Source organism: Ammospiza nelsoni, chromosome Z (assembly GCF_027579445.1).
Source record: "Ammospiza nelsoni isolate bAmmNel1 chromosome Z, bAmmNel1.pri, whole genome shotgun sequence".
NCBI classification, from domain to species: domain Eukaryota; kingdom Metazoa; phylum Chordata; class Aves; order Passeriformes; family Passerellidae; genus Ammospiza; species Ammospiza nelsoni.
The window spans coordinates 4,196,105-4,212,828 of NC_080669.1; positions in this window are offsets into that span (position 1 = coordinate 4,196,105).

Here is a 16,724-nt window from a genome sequence, read left to right on the forward strand (position 1 = left end):
TGCTAGGAAAGAAGGAGGGATGGTTGTCCACATTAAAAAAAAAATCGATTTTTCACCATTTGTGTGCTGACATACAAAGTGGCAAGCAACATCACAGGAGGCTGAAGGGGAATCTCTGCTGTGTGTCACCTGCAGTCCTGAAATGAACCTGTGTGGAGAGCTTGGTTCAAACATGGCTTAAAGAAAGAGGCCATGAAAATATACAGCTGATGGGAAAGTAAAAGGCAGCCATAAAGCAGCAGTTCCCAAGTCTATTTCTGTAAATAACTCGGTTCTCAGGCACATTTTTATAAACAGTAGGATTCTCAGACAGTCCTCTCATAACAGGTAAACATTCTGTCCTTGGCTGGTTCACTTTTAACTCCAAACTGACTAACAGTAGCTCGTAGTTGAGACAGCAATTTCCAATCAATAGCAGTAATAGTCGCCTGCAAACCTGTCTGTACCTGAGCTGTGGGATGAGCTCAGTGCATCAGAAAAGCAGTCAAATTACCACAACTCATTGCCTTCATTCTTTCCTTCCTATGACTTTTTTTTTTTTTTTAATTTTTTTTAAATTTTTTTTTTTTAGTTGGAAACCAGTTTTCTTTTACTTTTGTGTGTGATGACTCAGAGCCTCAGCTGATATAGCTGATAGTGTGGCATGGTAATGTATGTATTCTTTATTTTCCTTTAGTCAAGACACAATTTGTTCTGCTTAAAGTACATTCCTAACATAACTACACCATGATCCCTACAGCTTCTCAGTGTCCTGAAATCTTTGCTTCTTGCCCCAGATCACCAGGTAAATAAACACTCTCAATAAACTCACTGTCACTCATAAACAGCTTCCTGCTCCAAAGCCATAACTTGCCCAACAGTTTTCATTTGGATCACAAACACACAAATAGTTCAGCAGCAGTCTGTTAAATACCATGGTAATCTGCTGCTTTTAATTATCCTCCTCTGTGCCATAACAGATGCAAAGGACAGGGTGACGAGCCAAATGTAATTTAAATACTGTGGTGTGCTCCAGATGTGCCAGTCATTTGCCAGGTGTTTATTTTTGAGGTATAACTTGAATTCTTACCCTGTTAACTCATCTTTTGCTGTATAAAAAGTCACTAAAAGCACAAATACCTTTGTAGAGGCATGAGTGTTATTCTTTCAATTTTGGTAACGGGGAACAGCTTTGTTGCTTCCCCTCCAGGGCTAAATGTTAATTAAGGACATTATTGCTACTATTTTGAACCAAGGCCTCACCACACATGACATGATCCCAATGCACCTGAAGTGCAGGGAAAAGTTTATGGTGCTGCTGGTTTTGATTGCCTGTGGGGTGCAGATTTAGCCCTTAGGGCACCTACACAGCACATGTCTATATTGCATATTTGCACACAACTTTCCCCATAATTCACTGACATGAACAATATTCACCTTTGGATGTATTTGGTTGGGTTTTTTTTTTGTTTCTTTTTTTTTTTTTGGTTGTTTTTTGGTTTTTGGGGGTTTTTTGTGTGGGTTTTTTTGTTTTTTTAAAAATTTTTGTAATTTTGAATATTTTTGTTTGTTTTTGTTATTGGTTTAAAAAAATTTATGTGAGATTTCAAATGCCTCTTTTTAAAGCAAATAAAAGGAATTTGTCAGGTTTGTTGTGCAATAATGTGCTTTCTTTCACCTGAACTTGGAACTCCTTAAACACCTGGAGGTACAGTATTTTAAAAATACCTCTTCTGGCCCCCAACAACTGTCCTTTAAAATATACTGTGAAAAGAGGAAATCTGTTGGCTTAGACCTCACAACAGTGAAGAATAAGAGGCAGATAGGCTGTTGCATTTTGCTGATCTTTTCCTTTCATGCTTAAAAGAATAGATTTTTCACAATGCTGCCAGAAAATGGCCTTCTTGTGAGCACATTGTTGAAATGGTGAGAGTGATCATTCATGGCAGGTACTGATAGAGCCAGATTGTATGAAGATCACTAACTAACCAGATCCCAACATTACTAAAATAATCTATATTGTAATGCGTGCATCTGCAAAATAAAGTGGCGGCTGTCTTTTTTTCTTATAAAGCTCCATTTTGCATACAAATGTAAAATTTCATTGCCATGAAATGCATTTAATTTCATTTAATCTTCTCAAAGAAATGAAAGGTTGGCTTTTAGGGCCTTGTAAACACCAAAGAGAAGCTGCAGCCATGCATGGGCACCCAAAACTGGTGGAAGGAAATCAAAATGGGGCTTAGAGGATTTATAGCTGTTGTCTACAGAGTACAATGGCTGCTGAACACTTCTCAAAAGATATTTCCTGTAAATACAGCTATTTCCAAACAAAAGGAACTCCATGGCCTAAACCAGGTGACTCAGGCCCAGGGTATCCTTATTCCAGTCAAATGGGAACAGAACATTAACTCCTCCTTTTTGAGCCAAAATTTATCTGGTCTTTATTTCCTTGATTCTCCTCTTGGTCTTCCGGATGGGTTGTGTCAGAATTTAAGTGCTGTTTGTTTGTTTGTTTGTTTGTTTTCTTTCAGGCCTGGAAAACGTGAGGGCTTGGGCCTTCAGTTTGTTAAATTTTTGTATTGCGGCTCATCACGGCAACCCTACACGCTGAGAAATGAGCACGTTTGGCACCCAAAATGTGGCTTGGGGAACAGCCAGGAGGAACCTGGAGAACAAACAGCAGAAGGGTTTTGGCAGAAAATGAGGTCAAACCAGGACAAGCAAGGTCTGTGGTGTCACTCGGGAGCCGCAAGGCTTCCTAGCACTGCGCTCAAGAGATTTGAGATTTCCAAAAGGGAAAAGCAAACCCTTTCCCACAATTTTCCACTGAGGAAGCGACCAGCTTAGATTCTGGGAGTGGCAGAGAAACTCCAGTGCTGCTGAAGTTCACCAGTTTGAGGCAGAAGCAGATTTGGGATAATGTGAGTCTCATTGTCCCAAATAAAACGAGAGTCATTCCCGCTTGCCAGTGAGCTTTACTTTTCCTCCAAATTTGTGTTTATTAACACTTTGAACCCCATATTGTGTCCATTTTTTTTATTTTAAGCTGGAGATCTAAGTTTAGACAATATAATTCTCAAGTTTAAAAAGCAGAGGCACCATATATTCCATTTTCGTCCACAGGTCAAAGACACATAACTTAATCTGTCAGGTGAGCTGATAAATATCAGTTCCCATTGGCTTTCATACTGACAGGCAGGAATTCTGAATATTTTGGAAAAAAAATCCATGTTTTCAACCTTAAGTCTAGTCTATTGCCTTAAAATCTGAAGTAAATACTTAAAAAAAAGAAAAGAAACAAGGAAAAATAAAAGAAAATAAAAAAGTTATGGTGTCATCAATACCTGCATGTAATTCTAAAATATATTTATTTTGGAAGTGAAAATGAAAAAGATCAAATCAGAAACATCCTAATTTAACTATCAGCACTCTGTGACAGAGAAAATTTGGAAATCTTCTCTCTACATGCAAATACAGCAGAACTTTATAGATTCAATTACTGATTTAACTATAATAAGATTGCATGGGTTGTTTTCAAGGGATGAATGTTCTGACCATCAGAGTCTTGTTTCTTTTTAATTGGGGGGTTTAGCTCATGGGATCTTTCATATCTTTCTGCAGTGTTTCTGTCCCTGATGTTTTATTTTGTGAATGTCCACACTGTTGGGACAATTATTCCTTCCGAGGAAGTGGCATGACTTATTTATCTGAGTTACATGAAGCTCTTTCACTCATGCTCCTCAATGTCCACGTGAAGTGATTTTTAGTTTGTACCACTGCAAGATGCTCACCATCTTGCAGGGGTAAAAACACTTTGTAAGGGTTTAATAATCAGGGATAAACCAGAAATAAACCAGCAATACTGCTTGTTGGGCTGGACTGGATTATGCACAACCTGCTCAGGTGTTTCTGTGCTGTGAGCTTTGGTTCAAAGGTGATGATGGGCAAATATAACCAGGATGAGCCTGCATCTGTCAGGTCAATTAACAGCAAACCTCAGCTCCTTGCACTTCTGGGAGTCTGAAGAGAATTTCTGCCCTTTTTCTGTCTCATATTTAACCCTGGGCTTGCTTCTTACAGGCCTAGACAGACAAGGGCATAAAGTTGTCCCTCAGCCTCCTTTTCTTCTAGCTAGACAAACCTGAAGTCCACAGCCGCTCTTCATTCCAGCCCTTAAATGGCAAACACTCTAATTACAGCACATTAAGCTGGATCTAGTTGTGAGAAAAAAAAAAAAAAAAGCAGACAGCATAATAAACTACAGCTTAGAAGACAAACTATGGAGACTAGGAAGACAAAGCTGTAATTGAAATTATGTCTGGTGCATAGCAACGTTTTTGCAGGCTTCCAACTTCAAGGAACATTTAATTATTCTAGGATTATAGCTACTGCATGAAAAAGCACTGAAACATTGAATTTCCTTGAGGGTTTTTTTTTATGTATAACTTACCTGGAATCTTATCACAGGAGGGAATCCTGGAAATGTACATCAAAATCCTTGTTTCTAGAAGGACCTGGAAATTGTCACACACAACAAAAACACAAGGAAAATTAGGGATTTTCAGCAAATGGCTAATTTTTTCTCCTTTGGGATTTGGTAAGTGCATTCATCTGGACAAACAGGTGGCATAAATAATTAGGGCCAAAAGCACTAATAGAGTGCACAGACCTGCCCCACAAAGAGGCTGAAGAACACTTTCAAAGGGAGTAATACCTTGTTATTGCACTTTTTTTTTGTTTCAGTTTCTTTCTTCAGACACTGCAGATCTAGAAATATTTCTGAAAATAACAGGCATGACTTCTGTTTCATTCACAGGCTCAAGCACACAAAGCTCAATTTTTGGACATGAAAAAGCTCAGCCTAGAATCCCAAATCAACAGCACTAATTCAGAGAAGCCAAGAATTAGGCAGCCTATGTCATTATTCTTCTATTTTGCATAGAGACATCTTTTGAGGATTCACAGTTGCTCCAACTGGGAAACACATTGACATAAATTTGCCCCTTTTTTGAGTAATGCCCCTCAGTCAAATGCAGGTTCATACAAGACTTTGTATATTGACAAAAAAAAAGGAGAAAAAAAGAAAAAATCTGCTGTGCAGAAAATAATAATGTAGAAGATAAAAATCTCTCAGAAAGTGACTCCATGAAGACTGTCCTTAATTTCAAACTCTGTAAAAATGCAAAATTGCTGAATTCCAGATGCTTTTCACAAGTAGAGCAGAACAGCATGTGGGGTGTTGCCCAGCTGTTCTCATTTATTGCACCTGGGCCATTGCTGCTCTCTTTGGGAGCAAACATCAAATATCCAGATCTAGTGGCTGCCAGTTGCTATTTACCCTGCACTTCCTTCCTGTTCCTTGGTGGAATTACGCAAGCACACCGTAATAAGAGATCTAATTATATCGTTCCTTTTTGGGTAGGGCTTCCCCTGTCTCCAGTCAGAGTTTTGTTTTTTGTTTTTTACAGGATGTTTTGTTTGTCATTTTTGTGCCAGAGGAGTCACAGGTCCTTTCTTAGAGTGCTCCCAAGTGGGTTTAATGATGAATGATTAATTAGCAGTTTAAGGAATGAGGTGGAAAACTACTGTCATAGCTATGACATAATACTAAATGAGAAGATATAAAGATTTTCTGCAAGTTTTACACGCTCCTTCCTTTGTTTCATTCCTATTGCTCCTTTCAGAAATCTTTGCAGCCAGCTGATGGCTCAGGGGATGCACCCACCAAAGTCAGACTTGGTGTTGTCTAGATGATTATTTGGAAGTAGATCTTGATAAAACCACCCACAAGATCCAATTAGCTGAGAGTCAGTCTAGCTGTCCCTAGGAATCAGAGCAGGATCCCCACATATGTGGAACTAATGCATTTGTCTGTCTGATATTTTGACCAAGCAAATGTAATTGAAAAACATTAATATTAGCTGGAGAACGAGAGCCCAATGAAATCTTGTCAAGAAAGAATTACAGTTTTGCCATGTCAAGGTATTGTTTGTTTAATTTTAGATTACTCAGTGCTTTCCGGGTTGGATTTTCCTTTTCCTTCACCAAGAATTGAATCAGTTTGAATCTGACTATCCCAGGTGTGTTTGTGCTTTGATGAACAATATTGTGTGCAGAAAGACCCTAGATGTGATGCGATCAGAAGAAAAGAAGAGAAATCTGCAAGCTCTGTTTAAAATATTTTTTTTAGCTGGAACACAAAATTAACATAAAAATGAATGAAATCCATTTAATGAATTTTTTTTTGGACCTGAAAATCAGTTGGGCAGCGTGCACTCCATCAGCAACTATTTGTTTTAAACAAATTTGGAGACTTGGTTTCTATGTTATGTAATAAATATTTATCCATTATTCTGCCAAGTTACAAATGGAAAAGAAAATCTACCTTTTTGTTGCAATAACCACAGTGATATTCAGAATAATGATACAGCAAGGGACATAAAAAACTTATATTCTTCATACAGATTCTGTATATTTTTCAGATTCTACTGCTGTATTAAACTATTAAATGTTTAAATGACGAGGACAGAGAAGGAAAGAAACCCCAAATTTATTCAGACTGTAGCCCATATTAGGCCACCTTTCCTGGTAGGTTCTTCTTGAGGAAAAATGCAAACTGTCATAAGAATCTGCAACCAGAATGGCCTTTCCTGTGGTGTCAGTTTTCCTTCCTTCTTTATGAATTCAGTAATAACAGAGATAACAGAAGAAGCATCTTTCCTTCCCATACCCTTGTGTGATAAGGGGGAGCTGTCGTTGCCACCTGACAGGAAGGGAGACACCCCAGGGGTAATTCTGACATGAGAGTGCAGAACATATTGCTCTACTTAGTGTCTTGCCTTCCAAGATAAGGGCCACTCTCCCACTGCAGTGCAGATTGGTAGGAGGTGATTAACTGTGCTGGAAATTTCTTAAGATGGGTGGGAGTAAACAGAGAAGAAGAGAAGGATGTTTCCTGAATCCACATCAGCCACAATTAAATCCCCATTACTCTGATTTGCAGGGGAAGGTCTTCCCTCCTCTAAAGGACTTTTTAAGGTAAGCACATATATTTTTTTCCCCTTCAGGTAAATTATTTTTTAATTGTTTTATTATTTTTGAATTTTTAAAATCATATCAGGGACAGGAAACCTGCTTTTCTGGTGACCACTGTGTTTTTAATCAGGTGCACAGTCTGTTTGTCTAACCAGTACATGAACCAGCGAAGCTCTGGTTGTAAAAGCTGTCACAAACACTGCTTTGGGCAGGGACTGTTTGGGTAGGAATGTGCTGAATGCACCCACTGGTCCAGCTCTGCAGCTTGGATGGAGAAGGAAATTTCTAGCTCAGTGTTTTCAAGTGTGAAGCAGTCCTGGGCACACCAAGCAGACCTTTAGGAGCCAGGAGATTTTATGGCTCTCCTCTCCAGGGTGACACCGCAGCTGGAAAAGGACTTTGAGAAAATCAGGTTTGGATCTGTGGCACTAAAATGTGTCAGCTGTGGACCTGGAACACAGAAGTTCACCACGAGCAGCCAGACCAGAAAAAGCAAAAAAACTTAATAAAAAACACAGACATGTGTGGACAGACCCGAGCTCCTGTGAGCCACGTGTTGGAGAGGTGCCACGTGTGGCTGTGTTGCCATGACTTTGTTTTCAGCCTAACAAACCCAGCCTGTGAGAACAGGGCTTCTTAGGCCAAGCACAGCACCCTGTCAGCACAGGTCTCCCCCTTCCCTGTAACATCCAGCCTCCTCCAAGAACAGACCAAGTTGCTGGATCTGCTTGTGTCTAAATGACTTCCCAGAAGACACAGAAGGAGCTGCTGGCACAGCAGAGGTTTATTCTCATTCTTCAGACAAAGAAAGTGTTCTGCATAAGGCAAAATCGAAGGCAAAAACTTCCTACTCTTAATCCCACACCTTAGTCATTCTTTTAGCCTTTGCAGCTGTAGGGTTTTTTTTTTTTTAACAGCCTTTACAGTTTAAGTTTTCCTAAGCCGCAGAGGGGCAGAGGAAAATCCAGTTTCTGCAGATTCCAGTTTAAGCCTTTTTTTTTTAAAAGAAAAATAATCATGCACTTAGAAGTCAACAAACCCTTTATGTTAAAACTATATTATGTTGAGATGATCTTGCTACTCCAGGCAACCCCTCAGCAAGATTTTCTGATCCATGTTTAAGATCAGACAAGGGCGGGCAGTGTCAGGTGAGAACAGTGCTCAGCCACATGAAAAGGCTTCGGTCACAGTGAATTTTGTTCACCAAAATAATTGTGTCAGCTTTTGTCCTGTATGTCAGAAAACTTATTGTCATACCAGTTTGTTCTGTCAATAACCAGAGCACACGAGCTCAGGTGGCACTTCTTCATCCATGTTATATTTCCAATACACATAACCTGTTTGTAACATGCATTTCTCAGAGGTCAACAATTTATTAAGCATTTGCCTCATGGCACTTTCCCAGTTTAGCACCAGTACCCCGTAATAATGATGTGCAAGCGCACTTTTACAAGACTTTCATGGGACACCACAAATAATATAATGGAATGACTCAAGCAAGTGATGACAATTAGTTAAGTAATGCAAGAATATCTGCTGTAACATGCACTTCAAGCAAGATATGCAGTGGAAAAGGCCAGTAGTACTAGGTCATCTCATGGGACAAGAATGTTTTTAATACACTAATTGGGAAGTGTTTCCTATAGATGTTACACAAACCCGTCTGAAGAGCATCTCATTGCATAGCAAACTTTGCTGCCTTTGGAAGTTCTCACAGCTTTGCCTCCTGTTAAACCATCTTTGCTCATGTGATGTAATAGTCTATTCTCAGGAATTAAATACATATTCTTTCCCTTAAGTAGGACGATGAGTAACTTTCCATGAATCAAGCTGATGAGAACATTTCCCTGAGGGAAAGCATTGCCCATTTACCACAGGTTTATTTAAAAAAAGAAAAAAAAGATACATGGGTTTAATTTACCCATTGCAGCTCAACAGAAAGTTCTCCTTATTCCAAGCTGGTACTGGCCTAAAATGTCAGCATGGACAGGAAGATGCACTGGATTTAATCACAGCCTCGTGAACTGTTCTTTTTGCTGAAGATGTAATTGTCAGTACATGCAAAAATCTTAGTCACACTTAGGTCAGGGGTTTCTTATGAAGTCTAAAGAGGAGTACAACATTCTGTAACACTCACTCCTAGGGTTCATTCCTAAAGCCAAAATATGTTACTTTTTACATTTTCACCCTTGCCACTCACCTGAGTACCACAGAGAGAAACCAGAATCCCCCAACCCATACATCTTGTCTCAAAAGATTAGAGCCACTGTGACCGTGTTCACAGGGGTTTTCAGGCGAGGGAAGAGACAAGGATCTGACTCCATGTTTCAGAATACTGATTTATTATTTTATTATATATATTACATTAAAACTATACTAAAAGAATAGAAGAAAAGTTTTCATCTCAGAAAGCTAGCTAAGAATAGAATAGAATGGAATGAATAACAAAGGTTTGTGGCTCAGACACAGAGCCAAGCTACCTAGGCTGTGATTGGCCATTAATTCCAAACATCCAACATGGGCCAATCACAGATGCACCTGTTGCATTCCACAGCAGCAGATAACCACTGTTTGCATTTTGTTCCTGAGGCCAGTCAGCTTCTCAGGAGGAAAAATCCTAAGGAAAGGATTTTCATGAAAAGATGTCCGCGACATCTTTTTTTTTTTAAAAAAGACATCTCTTTTTTTTAAAAAAAACAGAGCCACTGTTTTAAAAACGCTTACCTGCTACTTTCATGGACTTATTTTATTCTTAAAAAAATATTTTCTCTCCTCTTCAGTCTGATGAAGCAAATATGCTTGACCTGACTGCCAGTAACACCTCCCTGTGTGTTTCCTTAGTCCCTAAGAAAGGCATAGGTGTGCTCAGGTGCTACCAACAGGTGAGCGACCTTGTGAGACACAAAGGCAAAGATGACTCAGAAATGGAGAAGGGAGCAGGAACCTGCAGCACCACTGCTCCCACACGAGCACCTTGCAGCCAAAAACCATCTGTGGGTCTGCTCTGAAGGTAAAGACCAGCCCTAAATCTGCTCCATTTACACCCAAATTTCACACAGCCAAAAGTGCGCTGTTCCCTCGCCACTGTAATAAATTAAATTACGGTGGCTAAATTAACACAATTTGGTTGATTTCCTCAAGATTTGTGTTTCCCAGAGCAGGCTCCATGCCCTGTGTGGGCACAGCCCTTGGCTGTGTGTACCCTCGGTGGGTGCCCATCAGCCAGGACCGGCTGCGTGCTGCCACACGCCCTCCTCCCACCACGCAGGAGCTGCCAAGCCCATGGCAACGGGGCACAAACAGGAGCGTTCCGCGTGGCTGCGTGCAGGCTGTGGCTGGCAGTTGCTGTGGTGCCTGGCAGGCAGGTGAGAGAAGCCCTCCAAGGTGAGAGAGGGGCGCTGCCAGCAGCGGCTGGCTGCTCCCGCCCGCCTGGCGCGCCAGGCTTGCCTTCCCACCCTCTGCCCGGAGAGCAGAGGAGGCTGGGTGTGTGAAACGCCAAGCTGTGCTCCGTGTCAGGCACATACAGGCAACGCGTGTATTTGTGATTGTGATATGTGCGGAGACCAACAATGGGACAGTTCGGAATTCTAATAATAACTGAGGAAAATAAAGCATGGAAGAAAACCTTTGAACCTGTTCTTTGTTTGCAATTAACCTTAGTTAATTTAAGAGCATTGGAATTAAAGCGTTAAAGATGTTGGTTTTTGCTTGTAGATAATCCTTGAAGAGTTCTGTAATAATAACCTTTCGAAGTATAATTTTAGAATATTGCTTGTATCCTTGAAACTGTAGCTTTAGAATATATATAAAAGAAATATGCTTATCTCACACCTTATTGAAGCAGAGAAAAACATCATGAGATAGAAAGATGAACATCACCTCAAAGATTTATGATTTCGACCAAGGGAAGCTGGACATCACTGTTATGAGATTTATAGTCCTTGCAATTAAAAGGGGGACCCACATCTGGGAAGCTGGACTTCACCAGATGAGATTCGTCTTCCTTCTTTGTCTTCCTTCCACCACCACCTGGGGATACTCCTTTCTGGATTGCATCCTGAGAAAAACCAAATCACAATAGTGTATAGAATTGTGACATAAAAATTAAGAAATAAAAACTACTGATGAGTAAAAATTAGAATAGAAACTACTGAGAAAGCTGATGAGTACCCCTATAAATACCTGTGAGCCTCAACTATCAGTGTGCAGTCGGAGGGAAAACTTCCCCCACTGTACCCAATTAATTAATAAATTGATTTCTGCTTGAATATTTGCCTAGTCAAGCTTCTTATTCATAACAGATGGACACACACACAGACAGGTGCGTGTTTGGCCACGTGGCAGCAGCAGCAACATCCTGCAGGTGCCAAAGGAAGGTGGCATTCCTGCTGGCTTGCATTTTGGGCGCACTCTGCTGCCAATTGAGGGACAATGGCAGCACTGTTCCTCCCACGTGGTGGAAATCCTCCTGCACAGATAACAAATGCTGCTTTCCTTGTATCTCCTGCCAGTGCTTCTGAGAAAGCCTTGGCATCCCACCTTACTCAGGAATACAACATGGCCCCCACGTCAAAATTAGATGCCCTTGGAATGCTGCTTTTTACAAGTATGTGTTGAAAAGAGCCCCAGAGACAGCTTGTTTGCAAGCCTTGGTTATTGCTTTGTTTTGGGTTTTAAGAACAGGACTGACACTGGAAGCCATCCTGTCCCAGCCTGCAAATAAATTCCTTTCAAAGTGAATAATCAGAATGTCTAAACCCACTGAATTTCCATGGTGATGCCCACCAAGGGGATCTGAGTCACACATTGGCCTGGTTTCAAAGTGACCCCTTTCAACACTACCCAAGAATCACAAATCTGCCAAGGTACAGATTGTATTTCCCCTCTAAAGATCTTCTCACCACTTCTCTTTTTTTTTTTTTTTTTTTTTTTTTTTTTGTGCAGTTCTTCTCAGCCTAGATGGCCCTTGAGCATTTCTGGGGGAAGGAATGAGACAATTTTGGATGCCTCTGTGAATTTTATGAATCAGCCTGGCAGTTAATGGGAAAAGCACTCTCCTGATTGAATTTGAATTCAGCAACAGGATATCTCAAAATGTTTTTGTTTTTCTCAATTGAGACAAGAGCAAAACACTGCAGATTAACCCATACAATTTGCTTGACCTGAAACAAAATTATTCATTTTATATTTGGATTTTAAAAAATTTTGATCAACTTGCCCCTCTTTAAGATTGAGAGTATAAAAACAAAGACTTTCTAGGAAAGGAAATTTTCCTGCAGAAAAGTGTCTCAAGTTTAATTTTATAGATTAAAATGTTTTAAACGGCACAAAAAAATTGATCCAACCTTAAAAGCACTTTTGGTGTTGCCAGCATTTGTCAGTGTGCATAGGAAAGAAATTAAACAGTATTTCTACCTCTGTATCCTCTGGATTACTTAAGAGCTCAAGAGGTAATGAGAACATTTTTTCTGGCTGTGTTTTAGGGTCTAATCTGCAGCAAGCTTTTACTGAGGTGCCAATGCTCTTGTTCCAACAAGGTTCCATTTGAGTGAACTTATTCCAGGTTTACACCACCACACTTTGAACAGTGTAAATTATTGGAAATCAATGTCTGCTTTGTGATCCTGTGACAATGGTTTGCAGCTGCCAACACTACAATCCTTTTCCACAATATAAATAAAAATTGGACTCGTTAAGATTAGATGCCATTCTGTTCATCTTCAGCTCTTGTAAACAGCCGGCATTTGGAAGAAAAAGGAGGGATCAGGAATCTAGAAATCAGGAAAAGAGATAACATGTCCTTAGTAGGGGGAGAAACACAAAACCTGGATTTCAAGTGTGATAGCAAGCAGCCTTCTGAATCAACAACGTCAAAAAATCACTGTGTTCCACAGAGGATATGGGCATTTGGCAGAAAATCTTTCCAGAACTTCAAGTTTTCATGTGAAATTGTTCCCCAGAAGCTCTCTGTTCAGACACTTTGACAAGGTGCTCTCCTAGGTCAGAGGAGTTTCCCAATCATCAGGTCCTCATTTCCAGGTGCTGGCAAGGCCAGAGCTGTCACATTCACATTCTCTGAAAAAATCCCTTCACCCAGGAATTTTTCTCCTGGGAAGCTGAGAAGCCTCAGAGAAAAGGGAAGCAATTCTTATCTCATTTGCTTCTCCTGTGTTTTGCTCTTTTGGAATGTGTTTGGAGATTATCTACCCACAGGTGATTGTTTCATTTGATTCTGGTGTGAATTGTTTTCACTCTTTGGCCAATCAGTGCCAAGCTGTGTCAGGATTCTGGAGAGAGAATCATGAGTTTTCATTATTATCTTTTGAGCGTTCAGTAAGTATCTTTCTGTATTCTTTAGTATCGTTTAGTATAGCATTCTTTAATATAATATAGTATCACAAAATAATAAATTAGCCTTATAAGAACACGGAATCAGATTTATCATTTCTCCCTTCATCTGGGGGAAACACAAATGCAACACAGAGCAGCGCTTCCTTTGGAGGTGATGGCGCTGGGGTGACGCGGTTATTTGTGGTGCGCAAATAACCAGAGGCTCAGGACACCCAGTGAGGGGTTCCAGCCTGCAGGATTGGCTTCTCAGGAGAGACAAACCCTCTTCTAACAAGAAGTTTACTCACAGCACTCCAAAGCTGTCGGTAATTGCTCACGTTACGCCATGAGTTTTGTCAAAGCCGTGAAACCGAGTGGCACTCTGCCTCAATTCACTTTTATCCTGCTCATCAAAGGCAGAGTGAGCTGTCATAATTTCCAGCATAGGACAGAGGTGAGAAAAGTGCCTTGGGTGGGACTAGCAAACAGGAAAATGCAGCTTTCTTTGCTCTTTTTTTATTTTGTTTTGTTTTGGTTTTTTGATAGATAATTACACCACAAAGAGCTGCAGAAACCTTATGTTTTCCAACCAATAACATCTTAAAATGCAAAAACCCCACTGATTTTTTGAAGAGTACAAGTCAAGGAACAACAGGATTTTGGACCTATTTTTAAAAGTAGATTGTGTTAATCAGCAGCATCAATAAATATTTAAACTACTAGATATGGAAAACCAGATTGATGGTATCTGCTGTTTTAAATCTTTAGGGCTCCTAAAGTCACCCTGGCATCAAATTTCCTATCCATTCATAGTTTAAAAATAAATTTGATTAGAATTTTTAAGGTATTCTCTCAGTATATGTTTGCACTTTTTTCAGGAAAAAAACATTTTCTGTTGGCAGCATGGTTTCAAGATCTATGTTGCAGATTATTAAAGCAAATGTGGCCTCCTCTTGTTAATTCACTAGGAACTCAGTTTGTGAAAATTTTCCTATTTGGTTGCCTTTAAAGACTCTTTCAGCACATTCCTTAATATTGGGGTAAATAACTGCTGTTACCATATAGATGTTTTCAAAATTTTGATAGAAACTAGAACAATTTAATACACATTTTTCCAAATACTCTGAATATAATTATGAAGGGAGCTCCTGAGCTGTGAACTTTCTGGTTTTTGTGAGGTAATTTTTTAAAATTACTTTTAATCTGTTGCATTTTTATCTTTCTTTTACTGTATTGTGAAGTTAGTCTTTAAAAGCTGGTGGTAAAACTCCAACAGTTTTCAACACAAGAGAAGGAGAAAAAAGATAAAGGAAAAAAAAGAGAGAAAGAAATTGTACTGGTTCCAGATGACCAGAAGGCAAAAAATGTTGGTGGTCCTGTTCTCTTTCGTGCTATAAGGAAAAAAAGAAGAGTTTTTATTGCTATTTAAATGCTTAGAAGGTGGGGGGATTAGTCTATCAAATGCAATCTCATAACAGTTTTGGAAGGGGTTGCAAGGGAATGATATTTCTATTAGCATTTGGGGGCTATTAAAAACATGGGTTATAAAATATATGTTTGAGAACTTCTAGATGTTTCTTACTGACTCAGTGTGCCACACTGTAATATCAAAATGAGCATTTTTGTCACAGAAATTTGTGTACTGTGGACTGTGCACAGTAAAACTACTTTCTTAGCATTAGATCTGTTTTTGTTTGGGCTTAAATTTTTTTGGGAGGAAAGGAAAGGAAAGGAAAGGAAAGGAAAGGAAAGGAAAGGAAAGGAAAGGAAAGGAAAGGAAAGGAAAGGAAAGGAAAGGAAAGGAAAGGAAAGGAAAGGAAAGGAAAGGAAAGGAAAGGAAAGGAAAGGAAAGGAAAGGAAAGGAAAGGAAAGGAAAGGAAAGGAAAGGAAAAAGGAAAGGAAAAAGAAAGGAAATAGGAAAGGAAAAAGGAAAGGAAATAGGAAAGGAAAGGAGGAAGGAGGAAGGAGGTATGAAGGGCATTTTTAAGGTTAGAAAAGGCCTCTAAGATCATTGATTCCTCATTGATTGCAATCAATCAGTGCTGACCCAGCACTGAACCATGGCAGATGACCATGACTCCTTGCAACATTCAAGGACGTTTATGGTGCTGTCCACTGTTAACCAGGAATGACAAATCCAGCTCTCTAAAATTCCCCAGAGTTATGGAGGTATTCTTATATAAAGTATCTCTACAGATGTGGGCTGGGAAGGGTTTCCAAAAGAAGCTGAGAATCAACTCAATGCCAAATACATTCTCCCCAGAGGAGACGCAGCTCTGCTTGTGTACTTCAGACTCAGATTCAGATTGTGATCAATTCCCACTCCTCCCCACAGCAGTCCAATTTAGCTTTTAATGAAATTCTGTAAATTCAAGGTGAGGGATCCTGTTTTCCAAGTCAAAGCTTAAATCTCCACTGACATGATTATTATGGGATTTACAGTGGTTTAAACCCACTTTTGCAACATACATATTCTTGCTCTTACATTGCAGCAACTACTTTTGGATTTAATGTCAAGTTAATTTCTGATCTGTGAACACTTTTGAGAATGTGGATGTGTGCTGTGTGCATATATATACTTAAAAACCTGGTTTTTGAAGCACACTGGGAAAATGAGTGTGAAGATCACTTTCTTTCTGGGAACTGGGTTAGGGTTTTGTTCTAGAATCAAAATCTCCTGGTTCTTGGGAAGCACCAATGAGGAAATGGTTCTGTTCAGGCAGGCTGACTCAGAGCCTGCACATTCTATTCTAGTTTTTTGGGGTTTTTTTTTGTTTTTTTTTTTTTGTTTTTTTTTTGGTGCTAATAGAATCTAAATTGCAGTGAATCAGAGGAGTTAAGTGGAATGAGACAAAGGGCATGCTGGAAAGACTTGAGTCAGTCACATGCTGCAGTCACTGTGGCTCACCTTGAGCTGATAATACTTTACAAAAGACTTTAAAACACAGGATGACAGTGCAGTACATATTTTCTATTCTCTGGTTGCTGTTCATGCAACAGACTGTGGAGTAGATGCTGAAAAGCCCATGCTTCTCAAAAAAAAAAATGTGTTTGCTTGGGTAAAAAACTGTGTTCTTGCAGTACATGTGGGCTTATTTATTGTTGGTATTTCTAAGGATGCCAGTCAAGGTCACAGGATTCAGTTACTCATGTGCAAATGCATCTGGAATGACACATCCTCTGTCCAACCCCTTCCTGTGAAATTAGATGTGAGCAATACTGTGGAGCATGTCAGAGATGGGAAGAGATGGAATGACTCTCCCCAGGGCTTGGGGTTGCCTGCCACTCTCCCCAACACCGTGTCTGTTTGCAGCAGGTAAAAAAGGGAGTTTAACCCTACAGTGCATCTCTTGATAGGGAGGCATCTGGCTGCACAT